At 33.6% G+C, this 23,026-nt stretch overlaps 1 pseudogene across 1 annotated transcript; it reads right to left on the bottom strand.

Moving 5' to 3' along the window:
* Positions 1-1,488: 1,488 nt before the first annotated feature.
* On the bottom strand, positions 1,489-22,518 carry LOC143624380 (phytyl ester synthase 1, chloroplastic-like; annotated as a pseudogene). The gene is made up of 13 exons (XR_013152099.1): positions 22,030-22,518; positions 21,864-21,915; positions 21,683-21,738; positions 19,106-19,264; positions 18,909-19,013; positions 18,669-18,772; positions 18,285-18,406; positions 17,485-17,593; positions 12,541-12,671; positions 11,696-12,065; positions 2,636-2,749; positions 2,447-2,532; positions 1,489-1,828 (listed from the first exon to the last, which is right to left on the bottom strand). The product of XR_013152099.1 is annotated as a phytyl ester synthase 1, chloroplastic-like (transcript).
* Between the last annotated feature and the right edge of the window lie 508 nt (positions 22,519-23,026).

The following is a 23,026-nucleotide window of genomic DNA, read 5'->3' as shown; positions in this document are numbered from 1 at the left end:
ATGGGATTTGTCAATTGATAAATAAATAAGGTCATTATATCAATTGTGATTCTCAAAATACTTATGAATTAATTTAATGTAAATAGTAAAACTTATAAATTATATATTTTTTTCAGTTCATGACTTATGAAATGTATCTTTCCATATTTTACCCTGTGTATCACACATGATGGAAAAATTTGAACTTAATGTAATTTCTTGTGTAACAATATTTAAAAGATAATAATTAATGTGTATAGACAATAATCTAGATCATAATGTCATTAAACAATATAAAAACAGACCTAAATATATATTTTCTACAATGTTAAAAACCAACCACCAACCTAATAATTGATTCTATTTAGCATCAATTATTTTTATAGGTGATTATAAATGTGAATCTACAAATATTTAAATAAGGAAGAGTCAATTGCTATTCTTTGTTTATATTTTTATTACAAAAGTGGATTGGTTGGTTCATTTTTGCTTAAAAAAGTGGCTTGGTTCATTTATTTTTGTTAAAAAAAATGTTCGGTTTGTTTGTTTTTTTCAATTAGTTCGGTTCGTTTATTTTTGTTAAAAGAGGGGTTCAGTACGTTTATTCTTTTGTTAAAAAAGTGGTTCGGTTCGTTTCTTTTTGTTAAAATAGTGGTTCGGTTTGTTTTTTTTATCAAAGTAGTTTGGCTCATTTATTTTTGACCAAATGGTTAAGTAAAAGAGAGAAAAAAAACTATTTTATCCTCAATGGAAAAAACAAAAAGGTTAACAAAAAGTACTAAATTAGGATGAGTTTGGAAACGTCAGGTGTTTATTTGCATGAAATTTAAAAAATGTACTGAAGTTGTATAGTTGATCAAACCCCGAGTATGAAAAAGCACTTAACTCAATGATGAATACAATCCACACTATGTTATAACCCAATTGATAAAATGATTTTGACCCATGACGCATGGATATCTAGAATGAATGAGATGAGAGATTAGGAATTAGGAGAAATGTAGACTTGACACCTAAGCTTCAATGTTTTCTTTTATTAGTATTGTAAGATTTGTAGATCGAGATTAAATGTTGGTGATTTATCGAATTGGGTGACGTGGGAGTGCGAGCCCAGTTTGACACTAATATTATTTGGGCTTTGAAATAGACAATTGAGCTTTATTATTTGATTTGTTCTTGGTTATAGTCAAGTGAGTTTCAATAAATTTTGGGCGTAAATGTAAATTGGTTTCAATGACCAATCCCGTTGTGTACAAAAAAGCAATCAATCACAAATATATAGAAGGGGAGGAATACAGTTTTGACTTGGTTATTGACCGATAAACATAAAAAAAAAAAAAATACAAACACAAATTCATCATCAGAAATATCTGTCTAATCTAATAAATCATTGTGTGTAACACACAAATATATTTATCTAGATGGTGATTCACGATTGAAAGATTAATCCAGGGAAATTCGTTTTGTGAACCTTGAAATCAAGTTTCCAGGTTTGTTTGTCTGTTCTTTTTTTAATTCCATCATACTAGTACACAATACCTACAACATTTATGGCTCGAAAGATGGAATTTGATTTAGCGACCCATTTTTCATTTGCCACAAATACCTTTCAAAAGTACCTCTATAAGGATCCTCCTCTCGCTTTTTTAATAAATAAGCTATATTCTTCTCAACATCACATCTTATCTGCAAGTACAACTCTTGCATATAATCATCGTCATCTAACATATGTTCTTTCCCTTTTGTTCGTATAGGCTTCCCAGACTTCAAGTAGAGTCGACCGTGTAGCTTGGGCAAAAATACAGGTATATGAAATTGTTGCTCCGCAACCTCTCCTTGCACACCCTCCCTGCAGTCATCAAATAACATGGTCTTTATATCTAAAACGTGTCATATTTGTGACTTATTAATACCACCAATCGGTGTCGTTCCAAAAAATAGTGGACAAGTTTCATTTTTCTTAACTGCAACTGAAGTTTTGTCGCTATCCTTTGTAAGATATATATTTTCATGCAAAACCCGTTGCTAATTTTGCGACAAATTGACAAACTTTTCATTACAAATATATTTGTCACAAATTTCGCTGCAAATTTTTCAATATATTTCCCAACAAAGAAAATCCATTGAAAAATAGGGAAATTTCTTTTTGTCATGAATACTCAATTAGATGGTAGTGAATGGCCTAATGGTATTTGTGTGTATATAAGGCGGTTTTCAACCAAAGCGGTAGAGAGAGAGAGAGAGAGTTCACGTCATGTCAAATCCTAACGAGCAGAGTAGACGAGCATGCGAGTATGTCATCGTTCAAAAACAAAAACCGTAAGCATATAGCTATCATATAGGTACAACCTAAATAACAAGAGGTATGAACAAAGATCAAAGGCATCTCGAGAGGGTTGCATTCTTAGGTAGCTAAAAACTGTTTATAATCTCATGACCAAAATAAATCATAAAATGTGAAGTTCACCTCAAGTTTATTCTCCCTTGGTTACTTTCATTCACCATATGATTGAGAAGAGGGTTTCTCTTCATTTCATTATAATCAATGATTAGCTGAAAAAAAGCAGATTATCAACATGTAATTAACTAGTTATATCTACTTTAAATTATGTTAAAGTTGGTAAAGAGAATAAGTACTATATATGTTAGATCTTACTTCTAATAATTCATCTTCCCCAACCCCTCCAAATGGTATAATGGTGGCCCCAAACCTCACTGCCATTCTTACAAACTCTTGTTTATCAGGCCAAAATAACTTGCCAGCTTCACCCTGTTATTAACAACAAAAGAAAGTGATGGAAAAACTTAATTCAATTAGTGAGACATTTATATGTAATGAAATTGTGCACCAAGCCAATGTTTGTAATTGAAGGTTAATCTTGAATTATTGTTAAAGTTAAGGGTTTATTCTGTTATGTTTTATTTTACTTAATTGAATAGTAGTAGGTTTAGGAAAGGTTTGCCCTGGAGGAACTTTTAGTAATTGTTCTGTAAGCAAGTTTAGTTGATATATAAATAAGGGTCTAGGTTATTGTTTTTTTATGTGTGTTAAGAAGTCTCTTTATTTGTATGTTTGTGAAGTTCGTTTGATTATATGAATAGAGTCGAGTGTTGTCACCCCAATATCTCATGTTCGTTTGTTTGATCCATATGAGCCAACAAATGGTATCAAAGCCTAGGTTCGTTGAACACACGATTATTAGCATGCATATACGATTAGTAAGAGTTAGGAGGTTTTACGTTTTGAACCCTTGCCTAGCGCCTGGATTTACAAAAGGATTGGGTTTTGCTTTGGAAATCGTGTGATATATATTTGTGATTGTTCCATCAAAGTGAAAACCATTAATTTGTTTTGTTATTGTTTCGATACAAGTGAAGTAAACAATTAATTTATTTTTCTTTATTGCTGTTGAGGATGAAGTACCAAAGTAGGTAGGTAGCGTTTGTTATGCGACAGAAATTGTGTTGTAATAAGAATCTTCTGTAAGAATAAATATATATTATATATTTGTTAATATGGCCATCATTTTCATTTATATTATATTAGATCAAAATATTAATTATACCTTATTATATATTAGTTTGGTAATTGTTGATGGACCATATTACCTATAATTAACTAATAAAGGGTTTCCCATTGGATGTATATAAAGAGAGATAAATATTAACATCATAACCTAATCACACACACATAACAATTTTGTGTGCCTCTTCTCTCATAAAACCCGGTTTCTCTCAAGAACCCTAACCATCCTTAACTATACATCCTAAAGGGGAACTCGATCAAGATGACAAGCATGTCGGCTACATCATACCCTGCTGCGGTTACTACTCTTCATGCTGTAACAGGTTCATAGGTTATAAATTTATCATGCTTTCTATTACTTACATGAAGAACTGATCAACATGTGGTATCAGAGTGATGTTGATTAATCAGTTCTTCATGTTTTCCCTAAATCTGGAATTGTATCAGAAGATATGGACTAAAACTTGATAAACCCTAATTTTTTTCTGTTTATTTTTCATGTCTATTACGAAAACAATATATGAAATTGTTTAAAATCGCTAAAATTCATATTTAGTAAACCCTAATATTTTCGAAATCTGTTAAATTCATGTTTAAAGATTTCGATTCCAGGTTTTTTGTATGTTTAATTGTTAAAATTTTCGATGATGTTCTTTGTGTCCATCATTATTATCGAAAATTATACATATGTTGGTTCAAAATCTAGATTAAAATTTGTTAATGATTATTTAGGGATTAGTGTTTCAAATCTTGGATAGTTTAGAAGTTTTAATATTTTTTAAAAAGATTTGAATCCCCTAAAATAGGAAACAAATATAATTGTTAATCATTAAAAAGATTTGAACCAAATCTTATCATTATTAATTTAGTTTAAAAATATCATGAGTTATGGGCTTAAACCAGTTTATGGGTTCACGGGTTATTTAAAAAAAAATCATGTATTATGAGCTTAAAATAGCTTATGTGTTCTAAGAGTTTATGAGTTCCTAAAAAGGTTTGGGTTCATAACCCATAAACCCGAAAACTCACTAATACCGGAATCAACATTTTTTTCTAAAAACTCCATAAAATCATGTAAACAACCAAATACTGAAAAACCCGCTAAAAGCCGGAAACTGGCAATTCTCGGGAACCCAAAATTTCCAAGAACTAATTCCGAAAAATAAGGTTTTACCGGAAACTTAAAAATCCTTACTCTAAACATTTTTTCTGCTATTAATTAATTAAATATTTTGTAAACCTTAAATATTATAAAATTTTACAAAACATAAAGGCTTAACTTGAATGAACTTTTGATGTAACATTTCTGCCCAAAGGTGATGAGTTACATTTACCATATCATTCAAGTCTAACTGAAAGCTTTTTTTAGTTTTTTGCCTAACATGATATAAATGTCTCACTTCTGCCCAAAGGTGATGTGTTACATTTTATCAAGCAAAACTAGCATGTGCATAATTAAAATAATTGTATCACTTCTGCCCAAAGGTGATGGGATACAAGTGTTTTGCACACATACTTAAATAAATTTTAATTCTGCCCAAAGGTGATTTATTTTTTGTTTAAGTAGAACTTTTAATTATAGTCTATTAGTTTGATGTTAATAATAGACATATCACATCTTCAATAAAATATAATGATCCTCACATTAATGATCCTTCATTAATCTAATGATCATAAATTTTAATATGTATTATCTTAATATCCCATATCATTACTCACTATAATTTTCTTCTATAAATAACTATCCCATCCAAATCATCCACTCTAATCTTAAAACACAATTGAATTTTGTCTCATAAAGAGTTTTAATAACATTAGCTCTTCTCAATTTTAAATATCTATTAAGACATGATATGACTATCCTACTGCTCTTTCTAATAACAATTATTCCATTGAAAACTAGAACCTAAGAAATGGAATGAGTCAATCATAATGTTATTACGATAATGATAATCAAGAACTTATATAAATAAATGCTATCATTGGATTTATTCTTGATTTAGTTTTTCCTAAGACTAATCAAAATAACTCCCAAGATTCATGCACTCCTTAAAAATTCTAACTATAAGGTTAATGGTATTATTGAATACATCATAATATACAATCATGACCCATAAATTAAGGGCTTACACATGATATTAAGTACAATATTCTAGTACATTTCATACTCAAATTTTCAATAGTACAATTTGGTGTCTTAGGAATCAACTATAACACTCTGAAGTACCAAAGGAAAATGAGTGTGTTGATTAGCAACATATGTACAAAAAAAGAAATGTCTGGTACTAGAAATAAGATGTTATTCAACTCACTACCACTAAAACCAAAAAGGTGATAATTCTAAGGTTCATAGACAAAATACAAGTATTACTTCTAGCTCTAAGTTCTCTAAGGAAAAGTCCCATTGCAAAAATATGTCATTAGATTAGGCATAAGCAACAAGACTATCCATAATTAAAAAGAATAATTGGCTAAAATTGATAGTTGTATATTAATGATATTTAAGTCTGTTAATCCTAATATTCCCATTAACACATGACTGGTTGAGTCTAGTTCTATATGTTTACCCGAAATCAACAAATAACTAACATGAGTGTTAGTGACAAATTTAAATGTTAAGGTTATTAGAACCATGATTAACTGTCTTCTAATTACGCTTTATGATACCTTAAATATTCTGGAGATTAATCCGAATTTAGTATCAATACTTAAGCTACATTATGACAGTTATGAGGTTTGCAGAGCCAACATAAAGTCACTCTTACCTTAAACTCTCATATTATTTGTTATCAATATCCGGATTGAAACATTAATAAAATAGAACAGGATGATACTATGTACTTCGTAACTTTTGTTATCATGCAAATAAAAATTTAACAAAAGACAAATGAGACCAATAAAATTCATCCATTAAAACCAAATTTCATGAGAAATCATGACATGGTTGATGAGGGTGATTTTTCATAATCTCATTCTTAGTGATTTAAATAATGTGTTAGATGTCCTAAACATTACTTGGTTTAAGAAATATATATGGGTCCACCAGAAGTTATATTTCACGTACATTCGTGGAACTTATTCAAACGGAATATTCAGACATAATTCTTTTATCATTTAAAAAGCTATTTACTTGTATCTAATATGACTTCTAAGGTCCATGGTTTTAAGAGATCCATTCATATATACATAATACGATTTCTTCTAAATATGTCCCTAAGTTTATTATGACATCTGGACATTAATGAAATCAAATCAAGTCTAACATATATATGAGAAATTACCACATCACGTACATCATTGAAACTCCTTATGTAGTTTTTTTAGAGATATTAAATATTAGTGGGAGCCTTAAGTGTCTCAATCATAACTTACAAGATTTGCAAGAGGGTGGGGGAGTGAAAACTTGATATTATCTCAATTGCACCTCTTGTACATGGCACTGCTCCATCACAACACTATTTTATCAAAACTTATCTCTTTAGAATTTAATAATACTACTCTTACAAAAGTTTCATTGTTGCTAAATGTGGGCATATTAAGATTTCTTAATAAACTAATCTTCACCAAGAGAAACTACAACTTATATTATTAACTTGTTTCTGTATTAGAATCTATTGGTCCTTAAATATTGACCATAAGCATGTAAATTTCCTAAAGGTTTCTAAGGCCAGTGGGAGCAGTAAAAATATTTATAATGACTTGTTAGAAGTACAAGAGGCGGGGGGAAGAGAGTTATTAAATTTACTCCACATTTAACTCCAATTACACCTCTTGTACACCATACTGCACCAACTCTTACACACTTAGAATCCTAAAAATGATAGCAACCTAACTAAGAGCTAATCCTTAAAACCGAGACTTCTAAAATTACCCAATAATCAACTCAGGAGGCCATCTAAGTTTTAAAGCCTACAAAAATTGATGATTATGTAACATCCCTAACTAAAGTTGAAATGGATGTTGGAAAGTATAATGATCATACCCCTTCTAATTAAATCATTAGCATCAATCTGAATGGAATAAGCTATTATTAGCAAATTAAACTACACTTCATAAGTCAGAATAACATTTTGATATTTGGTTGAATCACCTAAAGGTGTTCATAAGTAAACTAAATCCTAACACGAACGTTAAGACATAAAGAAGAATGATTGATTGTTAAAGGTTATATTCAAGAGGGAATAAGTTATCAAAGAATCATCTTACCTATATTACAAAAGATTTCTTTAATTATCATTATTGTTCTAGTAGCTTATAATAGTTAAGAGCTACATTAGATGAACATTAAAACAACTTTCCCTAACAATTGGCTTACATACTTATTTGTTCATAAAACAACCTAAAAGTTATAAACTGAAGGTCAAAGAAATTTTAATCTATAAGTCAATAAAATCCATATATGGGTTAATGCAAACATCAAAATTTGATGAAATCTTTATACAATTATTTTCATCAAATACCAAGTGGATTAATGTACCTATCTCAAGATGAGTGGGAGCAATTAAAAACAAACTTGTCCTTATATAGATGACATTCTTCTGACAAGTATATGTTACATATGTCAAAGCATTGTTCACACATACTTTGATATTATAGATCTCAAAGATATTCCTTACACGTGTAACATACAATACTGCTCTACTTTAGAGGATAATAGGATCACATAGATTATTTTCTTATGCTTCATTAAGTAGAAACCTTATATAAGTTCAAGTCTATACTCGTTTAGATATTACTCAAAATTGCAACACACTAGATATGTCTAGTTAATGTGAAGCATCTAAAAGAGTATGAAGATATCATTAAAGGAAACGAAAGACTATAATTTAAAAGAAGAAGTGAGAATTCAAACCGTTAGATTACTCTAAACTTTGTCATATTCAAAGATAAGAAAATGTAATTTTCGGGATATATTCTTATGTCAGTAGATAAAATTTTCTCATGGAGGAGTCATAATGAACTGATAACAACAATCTAAGTTATAATGACATAATGTGTTGATTAATACCAACGCAATTAGCAATAAATGTTGTTGAACATTTATCAGTGGACTCATAAGTTTATTAACTCCATATAAATTATATATTGAAGATTTACTGTGATAAAGTCAGCTACCATGTTTTCTCAAACAGTAACAGTTCGAGAAGTGCTGCATTAAAATTTCGATATGAAATTAATTATTCATTTATGAACGAATTGAGGAATCTAAATTTTCGTATCGAATACATTCATGATATGCTTAAGGATCCGATAACTAAAAGTCTCACCCATAAATATTACGAAAGCGCTTATAATAATGACGGGTTATTGATGACTATGCGCAACTGCATATCAAACTATGAATGATTAACTATTAAACTTCTTCATCAGTTTTGATTTGAATGTCTCTTAATATGTTCTGCATGCATAATGACATATAGACAATTATTATACAAATCAAATGTTTTAAGGGCTTACTTGAAAATTTTGATCATAACTACTTAGGTTTTAAATAAGAACTGCGGTATGATTAATGGGGGTCTTGAGCTGATGTTGAATTCAATGACTGTATTTGTCTGCACCAGTTTAAGTTTAAAGCTAAAATGAGTGTTAACTCCTGATCAGGCTTATCTAATACTCATAATAAATGATTACTCGGCCAAGTGGGAGAATGTAAGAATAAATATATATTATATATTTATTAATATGGCCATCATTATCATTTATATTATATTAGATCAAAATATTAATTATACCTTATTATATATTAGTTTGGTAATTGTTGATGGGCCATATTACCTATAATTAACTAATAAAGGGTTTCCCATTGGATGTATATAAAGAGAGATAATATTAACATCATAACCTAATCACACACACATAACAATTTTGTGTGCCTCCTCTCTCATAAAACCGGGTTTCTCTCAAGAACCCTAACCATCCTTAACTATACATCCTAAAGGGGAACTCGATCAAGATGACAAGCATGTCGGCTACATCATACCCTGCTGCGGTTACTACTCTTCATGCTGTAACAGGTTCATAGGTTATAAATTTATCATGCTTTCTATTACTTACATGAAGAACTGATCAACATCTGCCACTTGGAGTTACGATTAAAAAAAATACAAGGAGTCATGGCTAGTGATAAAGGATGAAATCCATGGAGATCAGGGACAATGAAAGAATTAATATGTGCTTTGTTTTGCAAGCACCGAAGTTAACTTCGACCAACTACGCATCATGGTCGGTTATAGTGAAAATTGTTTTGGGTGCAAAAATTTGCAAGATGCAATTGATATGGAAAATGGGATATAGATTGATGAAAGAAAGAAATTTATGGCCTTAGGTGTTATCTTCCAAACCTTACAGGAAGATGTGATGCTTTAGATGACCAAGTATTCATAACTGAAAGATGTTTGGGAAACATTAAGTGTTTGCTATCTTGGTGCAGAAAGAACTTAGAAAACTCAAGTTTAAATGCAAGAACCGAGTAAGATGGATTCAAGATGGGAAGACAGAAAGTATTGATGATTATGAAACTAAGTTGGGTGGAGTACAGTGAAAGTACAAGAGCTTGGGAGCAGTACTTGAAGAAGAGGTTTTGGTAAGAAAATTCTTGAACTCTTTGTCGGATAAGTATTTACCTACTGTTTCTTCGATGGAGCTACTCGCAGACATCAAAACTATGGCGTTTGAAGATGTGGTTGGACATTTAAAGGCAAATGAAGAAAGAAACAAGTTCAAGAATGTGAATGGAAGTTCATCCCAAAGCCAGTTGTTATTCACCAAACCAAAAATAAAGTTGGAAATTACCGAGGATGTGGTAGAGATCGTGGAAGATACAACGGATGAGGATGAGGGAATCCAAGATGGAATAGTGAACGCGAGAATGATGAACAAGGTGAAGACTGGAAAAAGAACCCTGAAGAATGGCAAGACAGAAGGAAGTATATAACATGCTACAACTGTGATAAGATTGAGGACTACTCGAACGAATGTGAAGAACCAAGAAAAGGGAAAACAAGAAGTGAATTTAATAAAGACAGAAGATGATATTGATCTTGTTTTGTTCATGACAATTTGTTCAATAAAGAAAGTAAGTTTGAATGAAGAAAGAGTTATCCCTGATGTGTTTGAAAAGAATGAAGGAACATAGTACTTAGATAATGGTGCAAGTCATCATATGTAAGGAAATAAAGAGTTTTTACTACCTTGAATGAACAAGTTTAGGGTCAAGTAAAGTTTGGTGATGGATCCGAGATTGAAATCAAAGGTAAATGTAATGTGACTGTGGTAAGTAAGAGTGGTGAAAAGAAAATGTTTTATGATGTTTTCTATATGTCTAAGTTGAAGATTAATCTTTTTAGCTTAGGTTAGTTGGATGGAGAATGATGTAAGACTAAAATAGCCAATGAGATAATATTGAGGCTATATGATCAGAAAGAGAGATTGTTGATGAAGATTCAAAGAAATCTAAATAGGATGTACAACATCAAGCTTCAGGTATGTTGTAATTTTGACAACTTTGAATATGAAAAGAAAGAAAGTTATGATGTGAAACCCATTATGAAAGTTAGAGAAATCCGGTTTGGAACGATCCCAAATGATTTGTTTGAAGTTTGTGAAAGTATTAATCAAGAGCGAGTTGATGAGATGAAACGATCGGAGAAAGAAAATAGCAATGTGGCTTCGAAGTTAAGTATTTAAGGAACAATTGCTAAGTTTGAAGAACGGTGAAGCAAGTATGCTATAGTTAGTTTAAAAGAAGGAACAAAAGTAGGAAGAAGAACAATTCAAGATTAAGAGGGTGACTGAAGGTTAATCCAGAATGATTATTAAAGATAAAGGTTTATTTTGTTATAATTTATTTTACGTAATTGAATTATAGTTGGTTTAGGAATGATTTGTTTTGAAGAGAAAGTTTAGTACGTGTCTTAAAGAGCAAGTTTAGTAGATATATAAATAAGGGTCTTGGTTATTGTTTTTTTGTGTGTTAAAAAAGTCTTTCTTTGTATGTTTGTGAAGTTCTTTTGATTATATGAAAATAGTCGAAAGTTATCACCCCAATATCTCGTGCTCGTTTGTTTGTTTGATTAACACTAATATCCACCACATATACTTTTTTCCAGATAAAAAGAACACTAATGTAACCTAATGTAACATGGTGGATTGACAATTGCAAGTGAAATATAATCATAAGCAACTCACCTTACGATGGAAAGCCTCCCGTATACCACCAGGGTAAAGTAATACGTGCGACTTTTTTGCTAACAATTTGAAGAAGTTTAATCCAGAAATCGGAATTGAACCACCTAGCTTCAGTAGATCGGCCATGGGAATCATATAGTATTCATGTTCAAGATTGATATTAATAAATTCCGGGTGAGTTAAACCATGAAGCGTGATTTTCTTTTCTCTCAAAAACTCCGTGACAAGTGAAAAAACATCAATACCCATTAGCATGTGATTACCAACCATTAATACAGGCCCTTCGTCTGGAATCCCTGCAAGACCTCTAACTATCTTTACATTCTCCATGGTTGAAAACATTACGGTATCCATATAAAGACGGTACCACCTGCACATATATCCTTCGTTTTTAAATGCGGAAAATGACAGTTTGATGACTTTGATCAATGAGCTTGACAAAATAGTTGTGTCTTCTAAAAGTTTTCAATCAACCAATGGTTGACAAGATGTGTCCTTGACGCAACAGATTTCCATTCTTCACCACTTTTCTGAAGTAGCATATCCATGCACGATTCAGGAGATCCATGCCTGGACGTGCAAGGAATCTATACTGGATACTATTGCACCGTGACACATGCATGGGGTGGAAGCTGAATTAAGTTTCTAATCAATAAGAAATAAAAGCCAAAAGATGTTTCTATAAAAGAAAAAGTCTATTTTCTCAAACTAACAAGTTAGCGATTTTGGTTATTTTCCTGTTTTAATCACGAACGACAAATTTAAATCCAATAATTTGCAAGTACAAACGATCGATCTACGAAATAGGGAAAGGAAAGTAAACATGTTAAAGATAACTGCTATACCAAGTCTCCATAGGTGAGGTTTTAAACTCTGTAATACTGATAGGCAAGAAGTCCTTCAAAATATCATGCTTTGAAGAATGGCGGTACATGGAAGTAGTTTTAATAGCAGTAAGCACGTTAACACCACTCTCCTGCATCAACAAAAAAGAAGCGATATCAGTGCCTTATGGTAGCTTATTTTTTCACAACTCTTTAATATTTTCCACGTGGTTAACTAAGAGCATCTACAACAACAAACATATACAAAACGCCATATCATAGTCACATCATATTTCAAACTTATCTCAAAAAAATCATTTTCTTCCACAACAACATGTTGGAGATTAATTGATTTTAGTAATCTTGAAATATTATATTATATTCTTAAATCGTAAGACGATAACGGAAGTTTAACGTCGGCTTGAATGGAGGGAATTTGGAAGTGGGTTTTAATATAACAATATTATATAACTTGTGGTATAATTTGATGTTGAGAAATTGGAAGAAAGCACAGAAAGGAATTTTTTGTTTAAACTGCAACTCTCTTTTTCTCTTATTATTATTATGAAAACAAAATCAACTATTTATAACCTAACAAACACAATTGGACTAGAACTAGGAAACTACTAAAAGATAAACCTAAACTTTCATTTAAATAAAAAAACTTAAATATAATATATTTGAATTTGATCTCCTCATTTTTTCTCCCCATGAGATCAACCTAGCCACCCATGGGTTTAACAAATCGGGATTAAAAAGATCATTCACACCTTTAATCTTGATTCGTTCCTTTCAGATCTTCAATCCCGAGCAATTTTCTCGTCTCTTCAAACTTTAACTTCGGTAGTGCTTTTGTAAGAATATCTGCCTTTTGTTTCTCTCCACTAATGTGCTCAACTTAGACTTCACCACGTTCAATACATTCACGAATGAAGTGAAATCTAATATTAATATGCTTACTTCTTCCATGAAACACGGGATTCTTCATCAAATCAATAGCCGATCTATTATCCACATGTAACGTCCCCACTTTTTCTTCATGCCTGGTCAACTCGCTTAACAATCCCCTTAACCATATAGGTTGACAAGCCACGGTTTTTGCCGCCATGTACTCAGATTCACATGACGACAAGGCTACGGTTTGTTGTTTTTGTGAGAGCCATTAGATCAATGCACCACCATAATAAAACGTCATTCCGATGGTACCTCGTCCATCCGATTGATCCATACCATAACTACTATCACAAAAACCAACCAACTCTCTACTACCACATCCATACGTTAAACCATATCCACTCGTGCCTTGTACGTATCTTAATATATACTTTAGAATCTGCATATGAGATTGTTTCAGTTCTTGCATGTACTAGCAAATCCAACCGAGTAACTCAAATCGGGTCTCGTGTGTGTTAAATACCTTAAGCTACCGATTATTCTTCGATATTCGGTTGCATCAACGAGTTCTCCTTCATCTTTCGTCACTTGCAACCGATGTTCCATAGGAAATCGAGTCGGGTAACACTCTCTTAAACCTGAACTCATTAAAATTTTATTAGCATAAGTTTCTTGTTTCAACTTTATCTCATGCTTCTTTTGGGTTACTTCAATGCCCAAATAGTAAGATAGCATTCCGAGATCTTGCATCTCGAACTCATTCTTCATTTGACTTTTGAATTTCTCAATTTCGGCTTGACTCGAACTAGTCACGATATGATCATCGACATATACACTAACAATCAGAATGTCGGTTCTCGTATTCCGCTTGTACACTGTCGGTTCTCTCGGACATTGAATAAAGTCCAAACCTTTCAATGTTTTGTCGAGTTTTTCGTTCCAAGCTCGTGAGGCTTAGCGAAGACTGTATAAAGCCTTTAGTAACTTATAAACCATACCGTGTTTCCCGGGAACTTCAAATCCACCAGGTTGCTTCATGTACACTTCTTCCTTTAACTCGCCATTTAAGAACGCCAATTTAAAGTCCAAATGGTAAAGGAACCAACCATAATTTCCTGCAACTGCAAAAATCAAACGTACAGTTTCCATTCTCGCCACCGGGCAAATACCTCATCAAATTCTATCCCGTTCTCTTGCACGTACCCCTTCGCGACTAATCATGCTTTGTACTTTGTAATTGACCCGTCTGCATCATGTTTGGTTTTAAACACCCATTTCAAACCGATCGCCTTGTGACCCACTGGTAGGTTACATAAGTCCCACGTATTGTTTTGTTTGATTGAGACTAACTCGGATCTCATTGCTTCTCGCCATATTTTAGAATTCTTTGCCTCTTCAAAGGTAGCCGACTCTTCATCTAGGAGAAGAGATTCTCCTTCACTCAACATTACGTAATCTTAAAATCTTTTCGGTGGGACCGATTGACGACCAGTTCTTCACAGCTCAGGTTCGGGATTTTTTCCGGTTGGTTTTCAAATTCAGGCACGTTAAGGTCTGTTGGTTCTTCGATTTCAGAACTTCTTGTTGAACTTCTTCTTGGATCGGCTCTATTATTAATTCAACCCATTCAGGTTCGGGCCCGACTTGAAAGGAGTCGGTATGTCAAGACCAGTCAAACTTTTGGCTTTCTTCGAAGCAGACATCTCGGCTCACATAAATACGATTTTGAGCTGGGTCGTACAATCTATAAGCTTTTGATCCCGGTTCAGTTCCGAGATGTACAACCTCCATACTCCGATCATCTAATTTTTAAAGGTTGATGTTTGGTATCTTCATGTGCATTAAGCACCCAAACACTCGTAAGTGTGTTATGTTGGGCTTCATAGGGGATTACCGTCTTCAATACTTTAGTTGGTACCTGATTCAACACGTAAACTGAGTGTCTCACCGTTTCTCTCCATAAATTTTGTGGAAGGTTCATAGCTTTCATCATACTTCTTGTTGCATTTAGGACCGTTCGGTTTCGCCTTTCGACTACACCATTTTGTTGAGGAGAGTAAGGAGCCGTAAACATTTTTTTTATTCCTTCTTGATCACAATATTCGGTGAAAAGTTTGTTGAGAAACTCGCCACCTCGATCACGTTTTAGAGCTTTAACTTTTAACGAATGCTCTAACTACACTTCCCGTTTAAACTTTTTGTAAATACCCAAAGCATCATTCTTATTTTTAATGGTATAAACCCACATGTACCTTGTATGATCATTTATAAGAATCATAAAATACCGGTTTCTTCCCAAAGTAGGATGTGAGATTGGTCCACACAAATCGGTATGAACTAACTCGAATGGTTTCATGGCACGAAACATGGTGGTTTTAGGAAACGGGTTTCTATTATGTTTCCCTAGCTTACATGCATTGCAAACATGCTCACCATGCAATGTTTGAATATCACCACGTACCATATTTTTAGACTTCATATTAGTTAATGTTTCAAAACTAACATGACCAAGTCTAGCGTGCCATAGCCATCCTTGGTCTTTTATTGAAGCTAAAAGACATACCGGGGTTCCAATTCTGAGCTCGATCTTATAAAGACGGTTTGGATTTCTAGGGACTCTCATTAACAAGCGATCTCCTTCCTCGTATAACCATAAGTGGTCGTTTGCTATCCAAACCTTACACCCTTCTTCGGTTAACTGACCGATGCTCAATATGTTGCTACATAAGTCGGGTATGTAATAAACGTCATTCATAACACGCTGCTCACCATTCTTGCAATCGAAAATAATGGAACCTCTCCCTTTAATATTCACTTTGGAACCGTCTCCAAATTTCACCAAACCGCTCACTCGATAATCAATTTGGGCAAAGTGGGCTTCACATCCGGTCATGTGATTAGACGCCCCATTATCTAAACACCAAATTGAATCGTTTACCGAGTCGTTTGCGTAACGGATTGGATGAACCTTTTCTTCGTTTAACATAACTTGTTCTTTGTCAACTTCAACCGATGCCATCATAAGAGTTGGCGGCTTAGCCTCGGCTTGGTTAAGATTCGCTTCTTGAGTCGGTGGACTCGGACATTCCCACGCAAAGTGGCCCAAAACATTGCAGTTATAACACCGAACACCGCTTTTATGTCTACCATGATTTTGATTATCATGATTATTACCTTGATTGCCATCTCTGTCTTGGTTGTTCGTGTTCGGTTGGTTACCGTCTCTTCGGTTATCATAGTTTTAAAGAGACCTCTTTGCCTTCCTTCCTTCCGTTTTTTAATTATTATACCATCACAACATATATCATTATTTGATAATATCCGCACTTGCAATTCACTTTTACCAAAACCTTATATTCCTTCCATTATCGATTATCATCATAGTTCCTATTCCAATATTAAACCTTTACATCACCTTATAATTGTTTTTTCTAGTTCCCACCAACCAAGCCATAACCCGTAAACAGACTTCGATTTTACGTATCCAAGTTTATAATTCAAGTTCATAGTTGAGGTTCTCTCCAATTAGTTTCTCCAACACAACAAACCTTTACAAATCCTATTAAAAAAATATTAAATGTGTATATATAATATATATGTGTGTGCATGTGAGAGGGAGTGCCACATCACTAGTTCTTTGCAAGTTTGTAGAAAAGGACTTCACACCCAAAACCTTCACTCCACAACAAGGAAGTTTGTGTTCTCAAAGTTTGTCAATTGCCATGTAGATTCAAACCTAGGGAAAATGAGATTGTTGTGGATGCTCTAATGATAAGTCAACATGAATTAATATTTGATTTTGTCCAATCATGGCCAGTTCGAGAAATCTAATCCTGATCAAATTGAGGTTTTTTAGGAGTTTGTCTCAAATTATGCATTATTAACATTTTTCCATGTTTAGGTTTATCTGCTTTTTTTCCTTGGCCTTTTATTTTGCAAACAAACGCCGTTCGTTACCTGATGAGAAACACATAATTTTCCCAAATACATTTACACTCCAGCAAATCATTTTTTTTTAATTTCTACTAGTGACAAGAAGGTGCAAGAATATAGATCTTAATACAATAATACCAGTAGAATTGTGTGTCCATTTTCCTCAAACACGCGCACATCACAGTGCTTCAATGATCTGAAAAGCCTTTGTGCCTCCTCTTTACTTGGCAAGAGATTATCCCTGCCACTGAAATTAAAAAAATGAAATATCATAGAAATATTAGATTCAAAAGCGCATACCAATCCTTAAAGGGAAAATTACCAAAATAGTCTAGTTTGACCAAGAAATTTCTGATATAGTCATTGAAATTTAGCCTACCGATTCAAAGTCATCAACCTTTTAAACCAATCATTTGTGACCCGTTATTTGTTTATGTTTTGTTTATTTCGTTTGTTGGGTATTAATACATTAAGCCTTAGCCTACACTTTTTGGCATGTAAAGGCATAAAAAGTATCGTGGCAAAAAAGCGTAGGCTAAATATGAAAGAGTAGGCTAAGCCAGCCTGTTATTTGGTAGGCTAAAATTTGTCTACGGGTGACACATGTCTCTACCTGATTGGTTAGAAGGTGGGTCCCATGGTACTTTTTATATCCTTTGGAGCTAAAAAGCGTAGGCTAAGGCTACGTCGCCTTCACCGACTTGGTTGACACGACTCTCGAATTGGTATAAAAGGTGGATGATTATAAATATGTAGGCTACATTTCAATGACTATTTTGAAAACTCTTTAGACAAAACTGGACTATTTTGGGAATCTTCCCTTGTACCCTAGAGAACAAAAATTTGAAATGAGGGTCTTGGCCATGTTAGTTATCAAATAATGTGCACATGAGAGTATAACTAAAAGATCAACTACTATTCACATAATTGAAAGAAACCTAGCAAGCACAAGTACTTGAGATGTAACAGCATGGAGACGAGAGTTAGCATAGGCCGCAATTGATTTAACAAGCTTCAACCTCCACGTGAGAGTGTCTTTGGGTAATATTTTGGCTATCACCTAGCACAAGAATCATAAAATATGGAAGTTGTTGGAAAAATAATGATATTAAATAGTCATCAAATAAGTGAAGTTAGCATACAAACACTAAATCAAACAAACAATATTAGATAATTGGGCTAAATATGGCTATTACTTTATAGGTAGACCATCTTTCCCCATGATTTTTTTTCTATTTCTATAGGTGTATCTTGAGTAATCCATGAAATCAAGGACAATAGAGATACAGATATAAGCACTCAACTAAAGAGATGGTTCTTACAGAAAGGTGTCGTAGATCTTTACTAAAACCAGCAAACAATTGCCACAGAGATTCCAAATAATCTCTACCATAACTTCTAACCATTGCGATCTTTATATAATCACCTAAAAGGAAAATTTTAGGAATAGTATTTAAGAGAAAGATAGCAAAAAATACCATAAGCATAGCTCAAATGTAAGTTTAATATGTAACCATTCAAATGCATATATATTATTCAAGGATTACACGCATTGAACATACCAACAAGGGGGCTCATGGCATAAGGAAGCATCCCATAATATTCTTCAGGCAAGTCCTCCAAAAGTGATGGTAAAAAGTGCAATGGTGATCTCTCATAAGAAGTTGCTAAAATGGTTACAATAGCAGTTACCATATGGCATGCATTCTTGAAATTTGCATTACCCTATAATTTCGGAAAAGCATATAAAAAGGTTAACCTGGATTTGCTAGTATAAGTACTAAGTCAACTTTAGGATTGCGAGCAGCCACTGCAAGTGCTAAGGCTCCGCCAAAAGATTCTCCAAGCAAATAAATTGGCTTATTTGGGGACAAAGTGTGCTCAATCATCACCATTTCTTCCACAATTTGAATCAAACCTTCATAAAACAAGGTCTTTATGAACATACAATAATACATAACATCACAACTTGCTAAAAGGATATTCAAAAGATGTAACTTGTAACTTGTGAGTTTATGAATTTATACCAAATACGATGTTTATGAATTTATACCAAATACGCTAGAGAAGATGATAACAATTAAAGTAGCCACAAACATTCATAACTTCATCCACATAACTTTGGAGATGGAGAACAACACTACACATGTGGGTTGAACTTTTTTAAGATACATCGTCGTGAATTCCAGGTGAATAATTGACCATATCATCCATTTGAAATCATCCACATCTTCCAAACCTGGAGACAATGACAAAGCCATGGCAGACAGTCTTCACGCCTATACCTAACGCCCTATAACCACCACTATCTCCCCTGCACCCGCCATCCATATCGGCTATATTAACCACACCACCACCTCCACCGCCGCCAGACCATGACCACCAAACTTGTGGTCGGTTTCTACAAACCAAAGCCCATGTTCAATCTACAAACAAACGTCACCACTGAACCCATTCCCCTAACCCAGCCAATGCCCTAACCAAACCAGTTTGGTACCATGCCATGATAGATGAGTTTAATGCTCTTATCGAAAATAGTACTTAGGAATTAGAGCCTCATCATTCAGATATTAAACCTAATTTGTCGTATGTGGATTTTTAAACAAAAAAACTAAATCTAATTGCTCATTTGAGCGCTACAAGGCGCGTGTAGTTTGTGATGGTATATATCAACCGGTGGGAGTGGACTGCCACAATACATTTAGTTCCGTAGTCAAACCAGCTACGATTCGTACACTTTTGAGCACCGCTTTACTACATGGGTGGGATATAAATCAACTTGACGCCAAAAATATGTTTCTATATGACACACTACCTGAAAAGGTTTATATGCATCAACCAATGAGTTTTCGTGATCCCTCTTATCCTTGTAATCTTTGGATCTTAAACAACATCTCTTGGTTAGTCTATCTTCCAAATTTTCCGTGAAGGATCTCCGCTCCCTAAGGTTATTTTCTTGGTATCTCGGTTACTCATGATCCAAATGGTCTGTTCTTGTCTCAACAACAATATCCTCAAGACACTTTGAATCGGGCAAAGATGGCTGACTTTGGTACATATACCTGTTGATATTGTCATTAAGTTGGGCACTAATGTAGGTGAGTTAATTCCTACAACTTACTGTAGCCTTGTAGGAACTCTTCAGTACTTAACCTTCACTCGCCCATAAATCTACAAGGTTCAACAAGATTGTATGTGTATGCAAACCTCTCATTTTGGCCATCTCAATGCACTTAAACGGACTCTAAGATATGTGAAGGGTGCCTTAACGATGGGTGTTTACATGTGACATAACTCTATTTCTTCTCTTATTTCGTATAACAATGCCGGTGTGCCTTTTCACTCATTGCTCCACCTCCGATTACCATGTCTTTTTGGATGACAATCTCATTTCTCGGTCAATATCCAAGAGACAAACCATGATTTCTCGGTATATTGTGGAAGCCGAATACCGGGGATGGCCAATGTTATAGCAGAATTATGTTGGATTCAGAATCTCCTTCTCGAATCGGGTCGTCCTACACAACGAGCACTACTAGAAAATGGTTGTTATTGCTACAAATGTTTCCTACAATTTTCCCACAATTAAAAATATGCTGCAGTGTTCCCACAAATTTTTGGCAAAAAATAAGAACAAAAAAAACCTTAAAATTTGACACAAGTTTACGGCAACATAGCCACATAAATATAATTTGCCACATAAATCCATTTCCGACAGTTTTAAATCCCCATAATACAAATAATTAAAAAAACAATTTTGTTTTAAAATTGTCACAAACCTTACAAATTTTGCATCATATTTCTGACAACTTTATAATAAATTGTTAAACACCATTCAATTAAGTGACAAATAGAATTTGCTACAAGTTTGCCACAGTTCAATTAAATCAAAACACCCATGTTATGACTATGTTGTCACAAAAGCTTGTAAAGTTTTCTAGTGCTCGAGTATTGCTAGTCTCCATGATAACGAGAGTGCTATTTATACGTCTAGAACTCCTTTTCAGCATCAACTTACCAAGCATATCGAGATCAACATTCATTTTGTTTGGGCAAAGTACAAGCCGACCAAATCTATGTGTTACACGTTCCTTCTCGTTATCAACTAGCCTATATTTTATAAGAAGGGCTTACCAATGTAATGTTCAATGACTTCAGATGCAGTATAAGCATCCGTGATCCTCCACCTTAGACCGAGGGGATACATTAGACTAGATTATTTATTTTGTGTATTGTATAGACTAGGGTAGTCAAGTGTTAATATCGTAATTGTAAATATGTTATGTTAATGAGAAGGAAACTACTCTTTGAGTCATAATCATTCTATTAATATAACCTTCCATTGGTGTTCGATCCCAAACTGGAATATGCAAGCACCGTACATTGAAAATCCTGTCATTCAAATTGAGAAAAATCATTGTAAGAGCAAGAGTAAAGTTTCCGCAGATGGTAACTTAGTATTATGAACTCTACCCAAGCACATAATATATATTGACTTGTGCTTAAGAGCAGCTTACTTTCCAAGAGCTTTCTCATGTATAACAAGGCCGACTCCAGTCCCATCTATCCCTAAACAAAGTATCACAGTACTGATAAGGACATACCGAACAATATTATAGGAGACCTAAACAGTTAGGCCGCAGATTGTTGTTAAGTGAGCAAAATTAAATTAGCACTAAATACCAGGTAAATACAAAAGGACTGGAGAATTTTTTATAGCTTGTGCACATGCAATGGGGCAGAACCACCTAGGAGGCCCTCCGTCACTCTTAACCAAATTCCTGACTATTTCAATCCCATCGTCCACGGTTTGTGTCCCGTAACCATCATCCCAAAATACTTTCAACTCTTCAGGAACATCCTTCCCGCTCTTATTTCCTCCGACATTAGAAGCAGCTACATAGGCATACTTCTTAGTATCAGAAGAAACACCACTGATCCTAATTGATTCCCATGAATAATTATCATTACCTACACTCCTAACGAGAACGCCGCCTATAGTTTTCATTTAGATTGATAGTGGGTAATGATGGAACCCCGGAATGCCTTAAAGTTAAGATCATTAGGGTTGTAGAATATTAGGGAAAGCAGTATGCTGCTATGATAAATTCGAAACTCACTATATCAACCTCACTAGCAAGAATTGCAAGGGAAAAGGTCCATGTTGCGTATTCAACACACATTGAAAACAGAATGAAATGTAGGTCTCATGCATCACTCCATATGCATGACATAGAGATATAAATCACTATTTGAAAATTGGAAATCTGCTCACGAACTCCAAACCGCACGTAAGAAGTTGGGTATAAACAAACAACAGCACAATCATGAATGAAAAATAAAAAAATTACTTGGTTGATCAAATTGTACATCTATTTACTTATTTAACTAAACCCTTATGTTTTTCAAAAGTTCATAAGTTTAAATGATGGTGTAACATTAAATATATAATTATATATATTTATATATGGCCGTTATAATCATTTATATTATAATAGATCAAAATATTAACTATACCTTTTTATATATTAGTTTGGTAGTTGTTGATGGACCATATTACCCTTACTAACTAATAAAGGGTTTCCCATTGGGTGTATATAAAGAGAGATAAATATTAACATCATAACCTAATCACACACACGTAACAATTTTGTATGCATCCTCTCTCCTAAACCAGGTT

Source organism: Bidens hawaiensis, unplaced genomic scaffold (assembly GCF_021521415.1).
Source record: "Bidens hawaiensis isolate Kalapana, Puna unplaced genomic scaffold, B.hawaiensis_p1.1 tig00000369_1, whole genome shotgun sequence".
Classification (NCBI taxonomy): domain Eukaryota; kingdom Viridiplantae; phylum Streptophyta; class Magnoliopsida; order Asterales; family Asteraceae; genus Bidens; species Bidens hawaiensis.
This window is presented reverse-complemented; position numbering and strand designations above follow the sequence as displayed.